This window comes from Chaetodon auriga, chromosome 18 (assembly GCF_051107435.1).
Source record: "Chaetodon auriga isolate fChaAug3 chromosome 18, fChaAug3.hap1, whole genome shotgun sequence".
Classification (NCBI taxonomy): domain Eukaryota; kingdom Metazoa; phylum Chordata; class Actinopteri; order Chaetodontiformes; family Chaetodontidae; genus Chaetodon; species Chaetodon auriga.
In genome coordinates, this window is record NC_135091.1 from 13,791,063 (window position 1) to 13,813,698 (window position 22,636).

Below are 22,636 nucleotides of genomic sequence, written 5' to 3' on the forward strand. Positions count from 1 at the left end.
CCCAGTCAGTTTGGACTTAATGATTCTGAGCAGGTTTCTCTCTTTTGAAAAGATATGACAAGTGAAATGTTTTTTTTTCTTCACTTTTCATTCGTCTTCTGAAGCTTTTTCACTTCCTGCTCACCATCCTGAAAACCTTTTTGCTCACATTTTTATCTTTGTTCTCAAAAGTCTCAATTCATTTTGTAATGCCTTGTGTGATTTTTTTAATATTCTTAATTTTATCTTGTCGCTCCCTCACACGAGTTGTCATTGTTTTTACCCTCTGTGTCTTTTAGCAGGCCATCCTCAAAGAGACAGTTCTCCGCATAATTTTAACATAGCCTACTGCGTGTTGACTGAAAAACATCAATCAAACTGAAATTTAAGACTACTGCCAAGTTTTCATTTTAAAAATGTCCCCAAAAGCTGACCCCCCCCCCCAAATGTTTCGGAGGTCTTTCTCTTTGCATGTTCTCTGAACTGTCACTATGCTGTCATTTCCACTGTCCACATTTTTCCCAGCTGGGACTGTTGTGCTTTGCATTGTGGGAAAACGGTGTCAATCCAAGAACTGCCGTCATCAAAGACACAGCTTTAGAGTCCAAATATGCATGTGTGAGCGTGCATTGTGGTAAAGGGGCCCAGTTTTTGTGACATGCTGCAGCTGATACTGTACATACTGACAGCTGTGAAATGTCAGGTCAGGTATTTAACAGTTGCTGAAAGAGTAATAATTGCTTGTGGTGGGAACTGACCTAAGCCCCAGTTACAGGTGTCTCATTTCTAGCTAGTAAACAACCTTTTAAAAGGGTATTAAATATGCAATTGACAGCTACACAGCTGATATTACACTACAAGCCTGAGGCTAAAGCTGCACGTCTCAGGCTACAAGTAAGCATCCAATGATGATCCAAGTGGAAGACATGGAAATAAACAGCACTGTGCAGAGCTAGTTAGTTCTTGTAAAAGCAAAGCTCACCTATAGAAGATGGTCACTTAGCAGGTGCAGCCTGAATAGTTTTCCACTTTGGCTCTTCTCAGTGAAGAAACGCGCTTTTGCAAGTGCATGGTACCAAAACAGACCCTGGCTGGAGTGCTCTGTGAGGGGTGATGCTGCAGACTGTTTCCCTCTGGACAGTTTAGGCCTCATACATAATTAGATTTAACATTTACAGTAAAAGGCTGTGAGAACTCTTTTCCAACTTTGAAAAATGTGTTCACTGAGCATCGAAGAAGCATGTCACACCGCTGCAAAGCCCATTTAATTCAACTTGCTTTTGAGAAAGACCTGACCATGAAACACAAGACGGAGCAGAGAGACCAGCTGCAGCTTTATTTGGCCCAGCCTGAGCCACCAAAGTGTAGTAAGTAGGCCACAATCATATTAGTTGTATCACTTCTGTCTAAGCTGTCTTTTCCTGAATTGTCTTCTCGCTTTAAACACTGGGTTTTTTTCAGTGCATGCTTGCCAGTATCCAGTAATAGATATGTGAGAGTAGAATAAAATGTCCCTGAGCTGCACGCTGTTGTAGCCTTGCTTGTTTGATGTGCAGTGCTGCCTGATGTAACGATATCACTGTTTTAGTGACTTTGTTTTGCGCTAATAACTGGCTTAGGCCTCAGACTGATTGTGTATGCATTGTAAGGTTAAATAGTGGCGTGACACTACATGACTTTAGCATACTTTGCCATTCTCATAAATAATAGGCCGCCCTATCAGGTCACAATTAATTCATATTGACTGAACTGAATTTTAAAGTGTCATCATTAAAATATACAGTCCATAATGATAAGCACATGATTTAATTGTAGTCTTTTAACACGCAAATATACCTAACACTGAAATATTCAGATTATTCAGAACGACTTTGAAGTGCCGCTGCAGATATTTTCCTCTGGCGCTGGGACTGATCGCCGTCGGGGTGAGGGGGCATTTAGAGTCAGTTCTTCAAATCAGGTTCCTTGTGAACTTTGATGATGTACCAGCTGGAGCACAGGATGTTCAGTGCTTCACTTTACACAATTACAGACGGGGAGACGGTGGATCCGACTGCAGCACCTGATGTTGAGGTGGCGGAAATGACAGGCCAGTCCGCCCCAGTGAGGGAGAACAGCGACAGCTCGATCGACTCGGAGAGGGATGTAAATGAGCCACTGGCGTGCCCCGTGAGCACAAAGTGGCAGATTCAGCCCTGCTGTCAGCCCCCTCTCAACTTCTACCTCTTAATGCGATTAGAGGCTTTAATTAACCCCAATAGCTTCCTCCTATAACTCTCCAACAACAGCCTCACAGACAACTAAACTGATGAATTTGCTCTTAATACTAGTGTCTCTGTTCAGTGTGTGTGTGTGTGTGAGTCTCTCTATTTTCCATCTCTCTTGTCTGTTTATTTCTCCTTGTGTCTCTCTCTATCGCTCCGTTGAAAGTGTTTTTCTTCACTCATCTCATCTCTCATTCATGAGTTCTGTTCTTGTATTTTTCCCCGATGGAGTCCACTCTGTGGCTTGGTGTCATTTCATTCCTGAAAAATGTGTCTCCTCTGCTGCCTGCACGAAGAAAAATGGGATTTGGAATGTTTTTCCTCCTGTTGGTTGGACTAAGTATATTTAAACAGCTTAAAAGCAGAGAACAAGAGGAATTTCAGATCACTAGAAACTGAATGTGTTATCTCGTACTTACTTTATTACTGGCAAGTCTAGATAGCAAAAAACAGCTGTGCAGCTGCGATTTATGTGACTTTCCAAGAATAGAGCTCTTCTGTCTTTTAAGCACCTGGCAACTGTGATTGATTCCTCTGTGTTTTCATGCCTTGACTGCTGTAATGCCCTGAGCACCTGTCGTACCCAGCAGAACATATCTGCCCACTAATTCATCTGTAATGCTGCTAAGCAACAGCAAACTAGCATCCAGTGTGGCATAGGATTTATTTTGAAGTTTTTTTCATCACATCGCACATTTTGGATGAGAGCTCGATTATATCTCTGTTCTTTCAGGCTCTCATGTCGACGAATGCAGCTTGGTGGCCATGGACAGCACCATCACAATAGGACTGTAACCTCTTTCTGAAAAATCCCTGATTATGTTCACTTACAAGTTTTTTATTTTTCAGGCCTCTGTAGCAGCAACAAATGTGGCCAGAGGCATTATGTTCATCCATAGTCCATAGCTCGATTCCCCTGTGGTACAGCTGGTTGCAACATCTAGTGACAAAAAGTCATTCACCCAAACAAGACGAAGCAGAAGAAGAAGAGTAAGAAGAAGAAGGGAGTGATGGAGCAGCTGCCAAAAAGGCTAAAAGTTTGTGCAAGCATGTCAACAAATGGGAGGGGGTTTACACGAACTGAATGAAGAGCAATGTTATGTCATGCTTTTTGTAAAATATGCCACACAGATTTTTGAGAATCACACAAAATGACAAATTTGCCGAGTATAAGTGCACCCAACATGCTCCACCAATTGCACCAAATGTATTTACTGTATGCTGTCTCTTTCATCCACCCGTCTGTAATTACCTTCTCTTACCAATTGTCTCACTTGCCAGTACCCCCTCTCAAAATCACAACTGAAGCATAATGTGTAAGTGATGCGTGCTTTATATAAAGTGCTGAATTTATATAATTTCCATTTATATAAAGCAGGGATGTGTGTACCATTGTCTAAATGTAATGGGTATGTGGACAGTAGTACAGGAGGGGGGACAGCCCAGAGCAGGGCGCCGGAAAATTTCAATTAATTCTAGTTTATTCTCACTTTCTATAATATCTTCACATGGCAACTGGTTGAGAGGGCACTGAACATAAATTATGAGGTGTAGAATATTCCAACATGGAAATAAGTCTTCGGGATATTGGAAACCCATGTGCAACCCTTCAACATTGCTGCCTGAAATAAGTGACATTTGGACGCTGCCGTGTAACAAGCAGACAAGTGGCTGTAATGGCTACCTGCCGTAATTTGTCCAAAGTGGCACTCAGACATACACCTGCAGACTGCCTCCACGCCCACAACTCTAACGTCAGTAGGCACCAGATAGACGTCAGAGGCGGGAATGTACAAAGTACAAGTGTGACCTAGAGCTCCAACCATCCGTGAAACCACTTGAGAAAGAGTTTTTTTTTAACGTGTCCGGCAGCAGGGCAGAGCCTCAAGATACCCACTGGAGCCAAGTGTGCAGTATGATCGCATGCGTTGCATATCTAATCAGATAAATGTGTAAAGTACATCCATTATCCCCAAGCTGCAGGAGGACTTTCCCCGGGATGATGCTGAAGTTCATAGCTCCAGGCGAGGCTTATGAAGCTGATTGTCCTGAAAATAGCTGACCCTTCATGCCAGATTTCATGCTTATATGTTCTCCACTATAACCTGCTGATCAGAACCATATATGACTCTCTGCCTGTGCACATAAATACAGAGGTAATCTAGTAAACTGGAGGCACAGCAGGCCATTCATCACTCCCGCTGTGTCTGGATGCTGTCAATCCACAACAAATTGAATCGTTAAAGGAAGATGATTGAGGGAGACAGTTGGACATGCTGTTGTCTGACAGATGCGGTGAACATCAAGCTTAACTGCATCAGAGCAGGAATGAATGCAGCAGAGTAAAAGAGAGCACAGTAATCTTTGAGGACTTGAGATGCATGTGGCTTGTACAAGACGGATTTCTTCAGCTTTAAAAGGAAAAACCTTACAATGTCATCTGCTCAGCATATTTTAAACTCTGCTTTTCTTTACCCGCCATGCATGTAATGTTTGAGTGTTTAATTACCTTGCTGAAGTAAAAATTCAGACAGATGGGTATTATATAGATTATTGTCCACAAGGATGCTACTGCAAATCGGTCAGCCACAAGTGGTAAACACACAAAAACAACCAAAGCACTGAAAATGTGAAGATCATTGTTATTGTCTGACAGTCCGTCCTTCATTTAATTTGCCCAGTCAGGTTTCCTATCAAACCATATATGCATTCTTTTTTGTTTTTCAATCCCAAGCTATTATTAATGTAGTCTACCTCTGGCCTCCTGTGCTTATATTTTGGAACCACTAATAGTGAAGGTAGGCAGCACAGATAGTTTTATACTTGACACTGATACAGGCATCTTAAAGAGGACGGAGCATTTGCTGCAGAAAAGCTCTCACCCCGAGTCCTGAGTTCAGCGGAACAACATATGTTCCGGCTCTTGTCCATGTGGGTGGTGAAAATCTAATGCTGATAGTCACTAAATTAAGAGACAGTGTGCAGTGCAAATATACAGAGGATGTACAGACTATAACATTAAATCAAGTATTGACACAAGTGGGATGAAGTGTGGGTTGACTGAAGCATTAAAATTCAAACTTTGCCAGAAAGTCACAGCAGCTAACATTGATTTGAACAACGATTGATGATATTTACAAGTTTAATATGTTTTAAGCGCACTAAATTTGCCTAATTTTGCACCTGTGAAGCAATTACGAGTGACATTACCGTGCTGCACTGCTGCAATCAATTTAATTATCACACATTCAGAATGAAAATGTATCCAATTTGGGACATTACACAGTGACCATTTCCATTTAGCTAAATGTAATCAAATAAACGGGCGTGGCATGAACATAAATCAACATAAACCTTCACACTCTGCATACCGAATATGTTGAAACAGTGTCGTCATAATGATGTTTCAGTTTCCTAGCAACAGGACATATTCAACACTCTTCTTCCGTCTTTGTTTTTTCTTAATGGGAGCTGATGACTGCGAGACCAGCAGCAAACCAGCCTCTGATTAAAATCAAACACTACATGGAACTTCAAGACGAGGGCGAGAAAACAATGCGTGTGTTACTCTTCTAAAAATACACCCCATGTGAAATTCGTCTCCACCGCCACCACCACCCCTACCACCACCTCCCCGACAGTCTCACATCACATTTGAGCATGACTGGCTGCATGAACAGAAAATCAGAATCACAGGTTGGGAAAGAAAACAGCCTTGTGAGAGTAGTTTAAGGCTTTCTGACCTGCTGCTCTCAGCGTACCAAACCACTCTGTGTTTATGGTAAGCTGCTGTGGGCTTTGTCTTTACAGGCGTAGATTTTTTAAGGTCTTGTGAGAGTGAACGACCTTTAAACTGGTGGTTGTGCCAAATGTTTTCTAATTTTACTTTTTTTTAATTATTTCTCCAATGAACTCACTCTTGCCCAAACACATGCTATATATGACTTCACTTAAGATATTCTGTGTATTTTGTAATGTATTAACATTCCAGTGCCTTTAAAAGTAAAGTAATAGTTCAATGTTTGAGCTTAGCTTAGCATAAAGACAGGAAACAAGGGGAAACAGCTCTGTCCAAAAGTACCAAAATATACCTATCAGCACCTTTAAAGTTCATCATTTAACACATTATATATGGTTTGTTTAATTTATCCAAAAAAGAAGTTTAAAAACAACAATTTAACCATTTAAAGGTGATGGAAGACAGATTGTGATACCTTAAGAAATAGCAGGACTTTTCATTCTTTGTGTGAAGCTAACTGGATGCTGGCTTCTGCTACATATTCACCGTACACACAAGAGAGTTGTATCAATTTTCAGGTCTGTGGTAACTACTGTGATATTTACAACACAGACTACTGTTATTACAATCTGTGGGGCAATGTAGGCCTATATGTAGCCACTCAGACCTTTCGTCACCTACAGTATGTACAAACTGTGGCTGCTGCTGTGATGTAAGCATGCACACATTCACATGGCAAGCACCTGAGCATGAGTACGCATGTGAGTTAGAGCAGTTATGGCTCAAATTCCCCAAACAAACAAGCACGACCTTGATTTAATTGCCCTATCACACGCACAGGTCTATTACTCCTATCTGAACATTACTAGCAAGTGAAAAAGTGATCTGCATATTAACTATGTAAACACCTGATGCAATAGTCACTATCATAGAACAGTTTTATGCCTTAACTGAATTAATAACTTTTGATCATTACCAGTAAGGTAATGTTTAAATTGTACAGCTTTTTGCACGTCTTTGCCAGGGAATTCCAGCTTTAGATCTGAATTTATAATGATGTTAATTTAATACTCCACCCAATTAGCTGGAGTCATTGTATTGTCATGGTACTATTTTGTATGGTGCATGGTGTAAGGATGCTTAAACGACATCAGCACAGTTGCTGACTGGTTCAGGTTCCAGCCCGTTCACTCATCCATTGTGGTCTAGTTTTGTCCATGTGAAGTTGAGTCCAGTCCGTTTCCAGTGTTATCGGTCAGATGATAAAGTTGACTAAAGACAATTGCCACCTCCTGATAGTATTTTCACATGACACTACAGTCATCTCTCCATCTCTCCTTATGTCACTGTCAAACCAGGTTGTTAAGGTAGCAGTGGAGGAGACAGAGGGAGGAACAAGAAGCTGTAGACTCCATGAGTGTGGATACTCTGTACTCCACTGCCACCTCTGATCACCAGGGAGTCAGTCAAGAGCGAGTGAGTACACTGGTCCACTTGTCCATAGCACTGCTACTCAGCTTTGTAGTGGTTTGGGGGAAATAGTACAGTGTGCATATTTAAGGAGACTGCAAGGACCTGGACCAAAAATGCAAGGGCAGTTTTATATATCTCCAATACTACCACTGGTCTCATTCATTTACCAAGATATGACAAGTTTATTACCCCTGAATGTACTATGGTATGACCACAGAATTAACTTGATGTTCCAGAGATATTACCCCCTCATTACTTTGTATTTACCGAGCTGGAACGTGCCATGCGATGGACAGCTTGCTTCTTTGTTTGCCCATAAACCACCTCACTGCTTCACTTTTCTGCCTCAAAACTTCACAAACGATACAGAAATATTTACAGATGTGAACGACTTTGTGTGAGTCCGCCAAGTGACCACCACATCCTCTCAGGGGAATCCAACAAATTGCTCCACATCCTGATTTCCATGGCAACCTCCATTTCCATCACAGTGTGATTTTGGATAGGAGACTCAGTTTCACCCTGTCTGCCATCTGTCTCTCCAATATGGAGGTTTGTTTTGGTTTTTTATACAGAAGAAAAAAAAGCAGCATTTTAGGTGGAAGCAGAAGAGGAAAGGCTTGGCACAGCACCAAACAGATTCCCTCCACTTGTTTATGTAAATTATTCATGCTCTTGATGCATTATGCATTCAGTATGAGACACACGCAAATAAAGCAGCACTGTTTCATGTTTTGTCTCCATGTAAGCAAGTAGTAATTTGGCATAGCCATAGTCATACTGAGTTTTGTCTAGCACCCATTCACAAGCTATTCTGGGCACAGAGCACAGCTGAGGCTCGCATCTGAATACAAAGATGGAGCTGTGATTTTGTCCGTGTATGGATTGGCAAAATTATAGACGTGTCTGTTACGCAACATTGAAGGTCGTTCAAAAACTTTGGTTGCAGCTTGTAGCTCGTACTGTAACACGTAAACTGGAAGTGAGTGAACAGTTGGAAAATTGACCCAATCTGCAACCCCTGAGGTAGAGAGAGATCAAAATTTAGAGATATATCCAAACCTCCCGTTTGTTTTCTCTGCCAGCCATGCAGAGAGAACATTCACTGTAAATATTCATACTAAACGGTAATGTTCACACATTGATTGAATGATTGATTGATTTCCTTTGTGGAGACTGTACCTGGACCAGATCACGTTGTCCTTCACATACACCTTGTCCCTGCTGGAGAGAAATGAAACTGAGATATGTGGTTTGTCGTTTCAGGCAGTATAGCAACAGAGGCCAATCTGGTATGTGCCTCAAAGCAACAACCTCACCCAGTTTCATGCATCTGAGGCCATCCTATACAGTTCAGCAGCATGGCAGTTCTCAGTGGCTACTGACTGAATCACAGAGGTTAATGCACAGTCTTGATAAAGTTACTCTGCGAGGGCTCGGGGCTCGCCCGCTGTGCAAAGTGCAAGAGGTCTGTCTCACAGACATTTTGATCTCTTTCTGCACCCTGTATGTAACTCCACAGAGCAGGCTGCAGCACCAACGGAAACAAAGAAACAAAAAGCACGGCAGGATGCAGCAGGAACAAACATCATTGGTTTATTTATGCACTAATGATAATGATTTCCAATTATATTGTCGCCTGATTTAATTCAACAAGACTAACATTTGTCTTGTGGAGAGAATAACAAACAGTCCAGTTGACTGAATGACATATTAAAGGCGTTTCAGCTCACGTGTGGCATCAGCTAAAGGTAGCCTCTGGATGCTGGTTCAGTCTGTGGACTGAAAACATCGAAAGGACTCCTTCCAGCCACTGGAAGCTGAAACACAGGTGAGTGACGTGTCACTTACTTTGTTGATAAGCGACATTTTTTGCATCTAACAGTCTTGGTTACTTTCTAGACTCCAGGTGAGTGTGGTAGACTTTACACCAGATGCAATTCAAATATATTATTGATCTCTGATTCCTAATTAAAGTAGCAATATCAAAATGTCTTGCTTGAAAAATCCACACATTCATGAATTTTAATTTTGATACTTTATTTTGAATTACTGGTCTCAGTCGTGATGAAAATATTCACCTTTCCATATTCACGTTTTAGATTCCTCAGATTTACATTCTACATTTGCTTGTTTTTAGGTGTTGTTTAGATTTATGAAATTGAGTCTGATTTTCATTTTGCTTTTCTAATTTCTTGTCACAGTTTCTGGAGGCTAGAGCTGTCGTCATATTTGGTGCCTCATCCACTGTAGCTACAGCTCATTATCAGGGTTTTTCTCAGCTCTCTTGTTGCTGTTTTTATTCTCTCACTTTCAGATGGATTGCAGAGGATTATTGTTGAGTATTGTTTTCAGCTCTACATTTCACACGTTACATGACACAGCAGGCCTGTGTGAAATTCCATACTAACATACTATTGAGTATGAACTAAATAGTATGTGAAGTGCACACTATTTCTGGTAAATATTTCAGTATGCAAACACTGGACACTATGCAATCACAATTATCCCACAATGCAATGCAGTATCGATTACAACACTGATAGTGGACAGCCACCAAGGCAGCTTCATCTCTGGCATAACATTAATTAATCTTCAATTTAAGTGTAAATACAACTTCACTTCAGTTTCACTTCAGTTTCACTTCAGACGACCGAGAGATGCACAATGGGTTCCCCTGTGGCTTGCATTTCTTCTCATATCTATGTTTTGAATGCATGCATATCAAGGATGCATTATATGATTATGGCTAGATATGGGAATATTTGAAATGCCAGGAGAGGTGAGGTTGGTTGGCATGTGTTGCCACGGTGAAGTATCTCCAAGGAGGCTCTTGGAAAGCAGCGTGTGCATCACTTCTGCGCTGAGCCGTACATACTAATATTCATTTACAAGGAAGTACGTTGAGTGATAGTACACATATTGAGTATGTAGTGCATGGTATGGAGGCCCAATGCCTCTGAAATGCAAGATGCTGCTTGTTAGTGCAAGAGGTGAAGTGAATAGCTAGATCCAATTCGACAGGGGAGTTGCTGCAGTGGAGGATCGTCATGTCAAAAGTCTGCAGTGGTTTTCAGATTTATACGGTGGATGAATCCATGCTTATCAATGGATGACAATGCACTAATGCTTACTTTGTCCATTCATCAGTCTTTCACATTTTTTAACAACAAAAGTTACTTTTTGTTTAGTTTTTGTTTCCTCTTTGTGGTTGAAAAAAAAAAAGTTGTCAAAAAATATTTTTCATCGCCGTCTTCACTGACAAATTAACACCGTTCTGTATTCCAGTCAGCGGTGTGAGGGCTCTCTGCTACTGTTCTGACAGAAAAACCTACAGTTTAAAGATGACGCCAAGCTTTCCAACATGAGTTATCACCTCTGTTCAGGAAAAAAGTGAGGACAGCTCCCGGTCCCCAATTCATCAGACTGTCCAAATACAATTGCAAAGCCAGCCCCAGATCAAGCACACCATTTATTAACTCGAATCTCTTGGTGTCAGGCACAACACCCCATTCATCCTACCACTGTGCTGATCCCATGGGCCTTTCACTCCAAGACAAGTGGATAGATCCTCCCGTTCAGGACCTGTGGGTGTCTGGCACATATAAATTGCAAGTGTTTTGGTTTGGATGTAATTTTTTTTTTTTTCTACCTGTGTGAGACTCATCTCCTTTGCTTCCTTAGGGAATGATCTTCCCTCTGTCCCTTTGCCTAAGGATTAAGGGGCTGTGTCTGATGGCCATTAACTGAAAAAAGATTGATATGATCAAAATACATACACAAAACAAAAAACAAAAAACAAACAAAAAAAAAAAAACACATGGTAAAAGCAGCTCACTGGCACTGACATTCAGTCTGCAGCTTGTATCCGATTAGCATTTTATACAGGAATATTAATTTTAATTTAAATAATACAGGAGGCATTAAACATGTCAGGAATGTTGAAATGTCTCTTCTAATGATTGATTTCAGAGCAAATTCTTGCATTGTGTTATTGTTATCTGAAAGCATTCATCTTCACAGTCAGTTAAGCAGACAGTTAAACATACCCTAACATCTAAAGACCTATTATTATTGCTGTCTTTACAGTACAACCGTGGTTGCACAATACAGACGCAAACAAACTCTAAAAAATAATTCTTGACAGTAATGACCCAAACGAGTGATCGTGAAGTCACTTTCTATCAAACAAATAGAATATTGAGGCACGAAACTGATGTCAGTAGTTTCACTGCCACACTGGAAAAAACGGAAAGCACAAAAACCAAAGAAGAAATATGGAGGCCCAGCAGAAGAAATAACTGGAAGTTACAAACAGTGGCATCAAAGACTTGGATTGTCAGGTTGTGACAATGCTGATGCGAGAAAGTGCTCTTTTAAAAGATCAGCTGGAAGATGCTCAATTCAAGCAGTTTGATTGTAGGCTAGTTACTGCAGAGAATAGCATCAGAGCGTTGAAAAATCAGCTAAAGAAAGCACAGCATGACTTGGTCACCTCTGAAAGCAAAGCTGCAAGTCTTAATCTCAAAATGGACATGGAAAAACAGCAGAAGAAGCAGAGCACCACGGCTGCTGCAAATGTGAGGAAGGTTTGTGCTGCCAATCAGTGCACACAGGCTTCACAGACTAATGAGAGAGATATCTCTGAGCTGATTCTGCAGCTGCAGAGGGCTCTTGAAGATTTGGAGAAGTGCACGGACAAACGCCGGCACAGTGTGGACTAGACTGAGGAAGCTGAACAAGAGCAGCAGGAGAAGGTCAGGGCTTTGAAAAAAGGCACCATGGGTTTCAGTGTGAAACTGATGCAGCAGGTCCTGAGTCTGAAAACTGATGGGAAGAAGAAAAAGGCTCCAACAAAGTACCAGTGGAACAGAACCCACAGGGACCAAGAACAGCAGACTGACAGCTCGACGAGACAGCAGAAAGGCAGAGTAAACGCTGCTGTTTCAGAGCAGCAACTGCAGCTCAGGGAAGATCAAGAAGACCTGGAGGAGGAGGCTGCCAAAAACCAGAAGGACAACGATGATCTTCTGCTTGAAATGCTGCAGCTCAAAGTGCTGAAGAGACACCTCAGAATCAAAGTCAATACAGCCCGGTGACAAGAGCTGTGTTGTGGAAGAGGCACAATTAAAAGCAGGTCAGTTAGAGAGAGATCGACTGAGGATGAAAGAGGAGGGTCAGGGGGAGATGGAAAAAACACAGACCTCCTGAGTGGCTCAGCTGGAGCACCTGAAAAAGGTGAATGATGAAGTCACAGCTGCCCAGAAGAAAGCAGGGGAGCAGCTGCAGAGCCATCTGAAGGCTCCAGCAAACAGTGGAGGAGAAGCAGCAGGAGTGGTGTGAGAGAGAGAGAGACGTGGGCTCAAGGATGGATGATACTGAGTGAAGAATGACAGAAGGTTTGGAGAAAAAAGTAAAAAAAAAAAAAAAAGAAGAAGAAAGCTGCATTTCAGTCAAAATGTCAGTATACAGCTCCAATAAGAAAAGGACTCCACGAGGCATGGAAGCTGCATGGAAGATTGGCTGTTCCTATAAAGTTATTTTTAACATTAACAGTGATTAGTATGTTAGCCAGTTACAAGGAAGCAGATTAGAGAATTTCTGTAACTTTGGTGTATGAATGGCACTGCAACACTTTGTGCCACCATTAATACATTACAGGTGTTAATCTTAGATAGCCACAAATACATACATAACCTCACTTCACCATCATTTTTTTTTTTTTTTTTTTAGTTTTTTTGTTACATTATCAAGAAAAAGGACTAAGTCCCAAGTGCATCACTTTAATTGACTTCAAAGGATACTGGTACACCCATCTCAAACTAATGCCACTGTTCAGATTTGTCTTCCTCATACTCCTCTTCCTTCATTTCATAGTGTCCTCCATGCTCATGATTGCTTGTCACCTTGATGTGTGCAATTATCTTACCAACTGAAAAGAATTTTACATAAAGTTGGAGAAATCGTGCTGTTAGAAGTCTCTGTGGGAGCACTTTATGTGAATTCAAAGAAATTATGCACTGAGGTACTGCAGGGACATTGACAGGTGGGAAGCCTTAGAGAGGAACAACAGGCAATGCATTTATAAGGACAGCTAAAGACATAAATGGACATTGTCCAACTCCATTAGCCGCTAAAGCAGTTTCTTTCTTGGCAACGTACTGAAGCATTGCTGCTGCGAACAGAGTCCCATGTAAGCTTTGGGTGATGCTTTATAATCGATGACAGCATCTTTTATTGCAGTCATTATTCGTAAGTGGTTTGTCACGTGTCCATACAATAAGAAAGGGTTCATCAGCAGTCACAGCATAAATAAAAGATGCATCAAAATCAAAGTTTAAATAATAAGTCTAGATTCATTTCTGTGGCAAAACACGTTAGATGTAATCATTAGATATAATGCCCTGAACCCATTTAGCATTATGTCAATTTTTTATTGCACTTATAAAGTTAAATTTCATTCAAATGCACTATAGAGATGGCCGACAGTAATTATTTCTCTTTAGCTAAAGTATGCACAGATGACTGTAGAGATTTTAGGAAAAACAGAGATAACACTGTCAATTGAAGGACAAAAACAACAACATGCACGGCTATTAATTCAATTCAGTAGTCTCACTGGCTGTTGACTCTAATGAGTTCACGCCTGTGTGTCATCTTATTTCTCCTAGCAGTCAGAGAGGTGGGCTGCGAGGCCCCATGCAGTCCACAAGCAGTCACTTATACCAAGACCCCAATCTATTGTTGTGGCACTCACATAGCTGCTTCAAACTTTTGTTTACAGCCATAAACAAGCCTTGCACCAACTGTCTCCTCCTCTTCTCCCTCTGTCTCATTTTCTTTTTGTTTCCCGGGATCCAAACGTGACAGATATAAATGGAAATGTCAGCAGTGGAGCAGCTTCCCAGTCCTCTGCATGGGATAATGGCTGATCTGCTGGGGATTGCCAAAGAGGCCTTGTCTCTAACCCCCACATCTTCAATTACCAAACCTCCAACAGGCCCCCAGATGGTCTCCACACTGCAAGGATGAGCTAAGGAAAAAGGGCTCAGCAGCAATATGGGTATACTGTATATGTCACACTGAATACGCCCTACAATCCTCAAGAGCTGGAACGTAGCCCACCATGTTGAATTCACCTGTTCAGACACAAACAAGCAGAAATGAACACGAATGACAGATGCAGCTGGTAGAGGTCCTATGGGAACATACTGTAGCAGTGCTGGTTTTGTTTGGTATCCAGATCTAATCTACACACGTATGTATGCTCACATACAGTTCTGTATAAAACTCATGTGTTTTACTGAGGTCTTCCAGACTGAGGAAGTAAAGTTGAACACAAACACAGCGTAGGTGTAATGTCGGCATGATGTCTTTTAATTAGGCAGAAAGTTAATGTAGCGCTCACATAATGTTGGTTTTGCATGTAAATGAACTGCTTCTTTTTTTTTCTTTTTTTTTAAGGCAACATGAAGATGTTCCTGTTTTTTTTTTTGGTTTTTTTTTTTCTTAATCAAGCTCGGTTTTTCCTCAATGCCACTAACTGGAGAACAGGCACATTCTTTCTAGGATTTTGGTGGCGTAAATACTTAGAAACACATATAAGTTGTGACTTGTGTTGGCATATTTGAATCACATGGAAAATGGAGCAGAAATTCCTGTTTGGATTTCTGTTTTATAATGTTACACTGCTACACATACACAACTTCCATGACACTTCCAAGAGATTGTGCTTTTGTTCTGTAAATGGACTGTGACTATCACTTATCTTCACAGAGCAGTGTATCCACTGCCGCACCTACACAGATGCATCTTCTATGACAGTAAGCTTTGTTGTCACAGTGTGTAACACTGATGAAACATTTTGGCAAATATGCTTCACTGTGATTGGATTAAAGTAGCCGTCTGCCAGAGTCCTCTGTTTTGGAGGGATACTGCTGGCAGGTTAGGAGAAGGTGTTTCTACACTGGGTTATTTTGCATAGTATTAATGAAGACTGCAGACAGGAAAAGAGTGCATATGGCAGTGGTGTTGAATTTTCTCTAGTCATGTGAACATGGACATCTTGTGTCACTGAGGTTGTTGGATCATTCTAATGAAGAGGAATTGTCCCTGTCAAGTTACATTAGCCCACACACTGTAAAACCCAAGCTGTGAAATCCATCATTTTGCAGGAGGTAATTATGCATAGATAATTGCATCATGTACAGAGCAGTCTTACAAAAGCAAATAAATGTTTGTTTTTTATGCCATGGAAATACCTTGTTCTACAAAGTAGACATAAAAGAGTACAAGCCCCCAAAGCCTAAGAAATCGCAGCCAGGGATTTCAAGGTTTTATTAGCAACAAGGCTAATTGTAAGCATGAAGTATCTTGTTCTCTTTTGTTTTGTTTGACAACTTATGTCTCTTTTGTAGGCTACTAGAAACCACACACACTGTAATGTGAACTCATACAACATAATTCAGAGGGTAGCATGTGTAGAGCACCACTGGCCTACTGCCATTCAAACAACACTAACAGTGGAAAGATGTTTGGTAGAGCTAAACTGATATTAGGACAAAGTTCAGATGTCCTAAATATAGTTAATTTGACAGACAGACAGGTAGACAGTGAATTTTCTCCATCATTGTTCTCATTAAAGCGGTAAATGTAAGCACTGAAAAATAGAAAAACACATTATTTGGAGGCTTGGACATCTACTGATGACAGCCTAGTCTTGCATTAAATGCCAACTCCTGTTCACGTATTTAATATTCTGTCACTGAAGACACAGCGGAGTGTCTCCTTCTTTGTTTCTCTGGAGAGGAAATGTCCCATTTGTGTTTCTGAGTTGAAAATGAAGTCAGATGCACCTTGGGTAATGCCACGGGCCCCTTACCTTCCTGGGTTTGACACCATGAACAGATATTACAACTATAATGGAATTCTGTAGTCTGGCAGAGGCATTTACCATTCTGACAAGCGAAAGACCGGCTCAACATTTTCTGCTTCCTCAGAATAGATATTGGCTGCTTTGCATAAAGTTACAGGATTGGCGTTTAGCTGCTCTGATTGTGCCGTCACGATTTTCACTGTACTACTCTGGAAAAGAGTATGATCACATGTACTTATCCTCATTACTTTGGCCTGGATTAAACCGAATCAGACATCATCCACTCACCAACATATTAACTGAGGACTAGATCCAACATCCCTGCAAACAACATGAAAACTCACTATAGTTGTGAAATGATCAGTTTTTTTCATCATTACAAGAGTCTCTGCTGTGTGCAGTTTGGTTTTGGGTGAGCCAAATCAAAATGTTAAGGAACTAATGTTTCAGGGAGTATTTTACCTTTAAGATATTGGACTAATGAAGCCTAATAATAAGACTGAATTGCCATTTTGTTTCACACTGAACCCTGATTGATTTTATCCCCAACTGCCAGTTACTGTCGATGTGCACCACAGCAAACCTATTTGAATTGAACCAATCTGATGTGGGTGGCAATACAGAGGCCTATAAACTGGTTAGTACTAATAAAGCAAAGCTTATTTTCTACATTACAGGGTTATGGCATACCAATGGCAGCTATGTGCCTAAGATAAACTGAAGGAGTTAATGTTCCTTTAAGAGAATAACCCTCTCTTTTAAATCAACAATTTTAAACCATTTAGTCATCTGAAAAATGCATTGTCATGAAGCTAAAATCGGGGCAACGATTCATTATACTCATGCAGGTGTACAGCAACTATAACCTGAAACTCTGCCCACTGGTTATTTGACTAAGATTCCTGTTCATTTCTATTCCTGATGAGGGGACACGAGCTCCATCAGCAGAATCCTCGCTGCTGCTGAAGACAGATCTAACTGTGTAACTGCTTGCTGTAAATGGTCAGAGCGTCCCTGACTGAACTTGCATTCCATCACTAAATAGTCACATATCATAAAACATACCCCTCCAGCTTTGTTGCATAAACATTAAAGATCATACTCTCCCCACTACTCTACAAAAGCGGCTGTGGAAAAGTTTCATTGGCATGTTTCACTCTCTGACTTCTCCCTCTCTCTGCTAGACACTCCCATAACCCCAAACCTCCTCGTGCCTCACTAACCCTCTCGCCACTCATTAAGTCGTCCTGATGGGTCACCACATGCCTTACCTGAGAGAATCCACGACACCGAGTAATTAAAATCTCCTCGTGAACTCAGTCAGGGGCGAAGAGTCAGCGGATGAGTCGGATGAGTCAACTCTAAGGAGACTTGCTGCCTCCTCCATCACTCCTACACTGAAATGGTATGAGGATGGAATCCAGCAGGACGACTTTTTGGGAAGAGACATCTGCAAGAGAAAAGCAAGGACAGACCAAGAAAGTAAATGAGAGCACGAGAAGTGGCTTAACATCAGCATCTAGATCAGCAGCAATAAGAGAGCGTATGATTTACAGAGGAATGATTTTACAGGTTAAGGAGAATGTGCTACGGCTCATTTGGAAACAGATATAGTAGAAAGGTCAAATGAAAATGACATCGGCCACGACAGAGGAATACTCATACTTAAATTGGACGGTCACCTTAATCCCTTTGGTGCTGAAACCAGCTCAGGCTCTGCACAGATTGATTGCTGGTTGTAAAGCATAACAATATCATCCAGGAGCAAACTCTTCGATGGAGATTAAAGTTGTGTTTGTGCATGCATGTGCGTGCGTGCGTGTGAAGAAACCCGAGTCGCACAATAACAATAAACACGCCAACTCTATCATCCTCCTTTTCACTTGGAGCACACACACACAGAACACATCAGCAATTCAATCAAGCACTATTCAAGCAGAAAGCTATTTGAGTTGTCAGACGTAAAAGATGAAATCCTGATCTGTAGTATTGCAGCCATATTTTAAGTACAATGAAAGTGCAGGTCTGCCAGCTATTGATCTGAGACGTTTCATCACTTTAATGCTTCCAACTATACATCAAATCTATCTTAATCAGCCAAAGACAACTTTCAAAGGCAAAAAAACCCCCCAACAACTACATGCTGAAAAGGCATAATAAAATAAGAAACCCACCCTTTATCACAATGATGAAACTTTAATGAGAGAAATGTTTCAGTTTGTTCTTACAGTATCTCCGTTGTCTTAAATAAGGTCTGCATTGACTGAATACAGACGTAATGTGGTCTCTTTTGTCTTTTTTCTTCATTATGCTGTTTGGCAGGAAATTACAGGTCAACGCAAAATGAAAATAGAAATGTCAAGCGTTTTGTTTACTGGCGAGTCTCCCTCTGCACACGACTTTAATGTGATTGTGTTAAATTCTCTGGAGATTGTTTTCGTGGACCAGCTTGGCCCAAATCTCCCAGTTTCATTATCATTTAAATGGAGCCGTTAGACTCAGTGCATTGTCCCCAGTCTGTAACACCGATGGATAGTTTCTGTAATGGAGCCATCTTTGGTCGTACCTGACGTCTCCATCTCTGCGCTTTTTACTTATATTTCCTTTTAATCAGCACTTGAATGTCAGAGAGCTGCCATTGCCTTGAGCATATCATCAGTCAAAGGAGCCGGTGGACACATTTATTGTACAATATTCAGATACATTTTCTGAAAAGAAAAGTTTATCTTCTAGACAAAGCCCATATGCTCCGTCAAAGAAGTTTCTGTCCCCTGAATATCTGTATTCACCTCGCTCGGCACAATATCAACTTTGACGTTCATAAGGTCTCAATAACAGTTCAGGTTAGAGATACTGCAATTTGGTGAAAGAGAGAAGACAAAAAAGGGGAAAAATGTAGAGAGAAAAGGATGGAAGAATACCTAACGTGCATTCTTCAGTGTCTCTGTGCCTATAGTCCAGGTGTCTGTGTCATTTTCTGGCTGTCTAAGCCTCCTCCCCTTCATAGCATATTGCTGAAAGCGCTCAAATGCCACTGAGCTGTGAAGAGCTCCATAATTCCATTTCAGAGGTGATTGGAACCTCCATTCCTGAAGTGCCATATCTGCAAGGTTTCTACCTGCAGACACTAAAATGACAAAGGACATTTTCCACTCACTGGTTTGTGACACCGTCCAACCCCCTTTTTCCTTTCCAGGAGAGCTCCTAGTTTGAGGGGAAAACGTGTCTGATGTGATGCTTTTTGATGTACTCTTGAAATTTCTCCTTGGGGGAAACAATAGACAGGATTTATGCTGTCACAAGTTGAATCAACCAGCGAATTGCTTTTAACTTTTCAGAAGAATGACAGAAAGAGGATGAAAAAAAAACTTGACAGTATCCCTCAGCAAGTGCCAAGTTAAAACATTTTCTCTCCTGCTGAAGAGGCTTTGACGAGACGCTGATCAATTTATAGAGTTTTTCAAGGCAGAGAACGAACAAATACCCTGGGTGTTACAGTAAAATAGGCCTTTCTTGTGATGTAAGCCAACATTATCTTTTGCTGAGTATTGATGGATCCAGCCTTTGTCTATTTTAAGTGGCAGGGCTGAGACTTCATTTTCCAGCTTTACATCCCAGCTCCCATTCAAAAGGAAGGTGTTAGACTTTATCAGAGTTCACCCTGTGCTTGCATAGGCTTTGTCTTTACTACGACGAACAGCCGAGGTTATAAATCGTGATGCTGTAAAGGCGTGAGTGCAAGGAGACTGAGAGAGAAAGAGTGAAAGGGGTTTGGGGAGAACAAAGAGGATGGAAAAGAGAGGTGAAAAAAAAACAAGAGAAAGAGACAGAAGGAACATTGAATTCTCACTGGAGCATATTATGAGTGAAATGGAGGGGTGGCTGTAAATTACAGGTAATTTGTGTCACGAGTTTGAAGATTTAAATCACTGGAATCAATGTCAAGGAGGAGAGGAAAGATATTGCACCTAGTCAACATTACAGAGCAGGGAGGGGAGGAGAGCTGGCATTAATAGATGGGTGGAGACGGGGAGTTAAAAGAGCGAGAGCATGGGAGGAGGTCAGAAAAAGAGAAGGATGATTTTTCACTCTTCACTCTGTCTGCTGGCAGGTGTATGCACGCATCATTAAAGAGTTGAAAAATGTGCGAGGAGGAGGCTGTAATGACTCACTAATGACCTTGACCGGCAACTTTAGCAAAGGGGGCGCTCGTCCGGGGCTACCTGGGCAGCAAGGAGAGTGTCAACATGATTAACTACAATACTGCCAAGGACATGAGTGAGGAAAGAACAGAATCATCCAGACTATTAAAGTGTGCCGTGTTCATCCATGACTACTTCTGTTTTCTTTCTCCTTTCAGCCTGGAGCTCAAAATGAGGACATATCCTTTGTTCACTTTGTAATACGTTTTATCCATCCTCAAGGTTTCTTGTCATCCCAGTTGAAAAAATAAAATCTCAAAGCAGCCTCTCCTTCATTCTTTGTCAGACGGATATGTCCCAAAACAGATGGATTGGAAATGCAAATGTGGCCCAAGTTGTCAGAAAATGCTGAGTTCTGAGAAAGAAAAATGGACATTTACCACAGCTTGCAACGCCATCCATTCTGCCATTCTGTGCTGGCTGCTGGTGTTTGTGCAGAGCATGTCCTGACTTCACCCGTCGTTTACAACAGTTGCAGCGAATTGCACTTTTCTCACCAGTTCCACAGCATTTGTGTTACTGGAGATAATGAGATGGCACTCTACTGGCACGGGTCCCAGAGGCTTTACCAACAGACCACCATACTGAAGCCAATAACATTGTGTGTGTGTGTGTGTGTGTGTGTGTGTGTGTGTGTGTGTCTGTGTGTGGACACATATAGTCACAAAGTTACACTGTGGGGACTCGCCTTCCCTATGGGGACAAAATGTCATTGAATTTTAGGTGTGAAGATTTGAGTTTATGTCAGGGTGAGGTCAGTTTTAAGTTAGGTTTAGGGTTAGCGTTAGACAAGTAGTAGTTATGGTTAGAGTAAGTTTCCAGGAAATGAATGTCTATCCAGTGTCCCTAAAAGTGATGAAAACAAAACTGTGTGTGTGGTACTTGGTCCGTCTAGTTCTTGCAGAATGCAAATGTTAGATTATAAACACAGCAGATTAGCATACAAGCATGAAAAAGTTGAGCTGATAGCACCGCAGAGGGTCTCTGAGAATTAAAAAATTCTAAATTATCTTCCTCATTTGCATGTTAAATAATTGAACGTGTGTATCAGTCTTTCATTGTAAAATGAAATTGTGATGCTCTGCGTAATCCTCAATTCTCTATCCAACTTGGCCTTTCAAGATCTCAACGGAAAGCTTGTTGCATTTACATTATCTGTCCTTGTGAAGTCGAGATCCTCAGCAGCCATCAGCCACCGACTGGCTCACAATATTTTATCTATCTAACCTGTCAGAGAGGAGGAATGCGAGGCAAAGAGAAACCCTGGAAATGAATTACAGAGCAAAATGGAGAGAGTCATCTATTGCTGCTGACAGAATACTCTCAGACTAGAGATAAGGAAATCCCATTTGTAGGAAACGTCCACTCAGCACTTTTTCAGCATAACCTGTTAATACAGCAGGTCAGCCTGTGGGTCAGTGGGCAGATAATGCTGCTTTGATGGTTGTGGGCAGAAATATGCGTAACAGGATATTGTCACTGTGTAACATGGTTATCTATATAACACTGAAAATGGACCTGGGCGGGTGGCACCCTGGCTGACGACAGTGATGTCAGATTTAATACTGTATTATATGAAGTTACTGCAGAAATAAAATACTTATAAAAGAGGATTCAAATGTGGTTTTAGTAGATATTTCAGTTTTTTGCTTGAGGTGCAACAGTTCATGTGCAGCTCCAGTGTTTTTCCAGTTCTTGATGATTACAGACAGCATCCAGCTCTGCTGTCCCAGTGGACAAATGTTGATGGTGGGTTATTTCCAGGCAGCAGGCGAAAGAAAGAATATTTTTATGTTGTTTGTGTTGATGCCCTGTAGACAAGCATTCATTCTGGATAAATTACTTTCCTCATAATATTTCTGTATACATGAATATGGATTTATGTGCATATATTTCATGCAGGCATGCAAGTCATTATTGTGAAGTTTTGAACAAACAAAATTAGTATCAGTGAAGAGGTCACTTCCTAGGCTTTATTTCCCCTACTTGCTTAGGCACTTTGAAGATCACTTTGGCAGTTTAGCTCTCCATTTATCTCCCCTCTGTCTGTTTCCCTTTTAATTACAGGCCCTGCTTTGTAGGAATCAAACAGAAACAATTAAAA

General features: G+C 41.2%; 1 protein-coding gene across 1 annotated transcript in view; it reads right to left on the reverse strand.

The window, feature by feature from the left end:
- Positions 1–17,717, reverse strand: part of syndig1l (synapse differentiation inducing 1-like) — a 75,743-nt gene extending 58,026 nt beyond the window's left edge. Inside the window, exon 1 of the mRNA XM_076756312.1 lies at positions 17,602–17,717. The gene's annotated coding sequence lies outside the window, so the exon portion shown is untranslated. The remainder of the gene's footprint in view (positions 1–17,601) is intronic.
- Between the last annotated feature and the right edge of the window lie 4,919 nt (positions 17,718–22,636).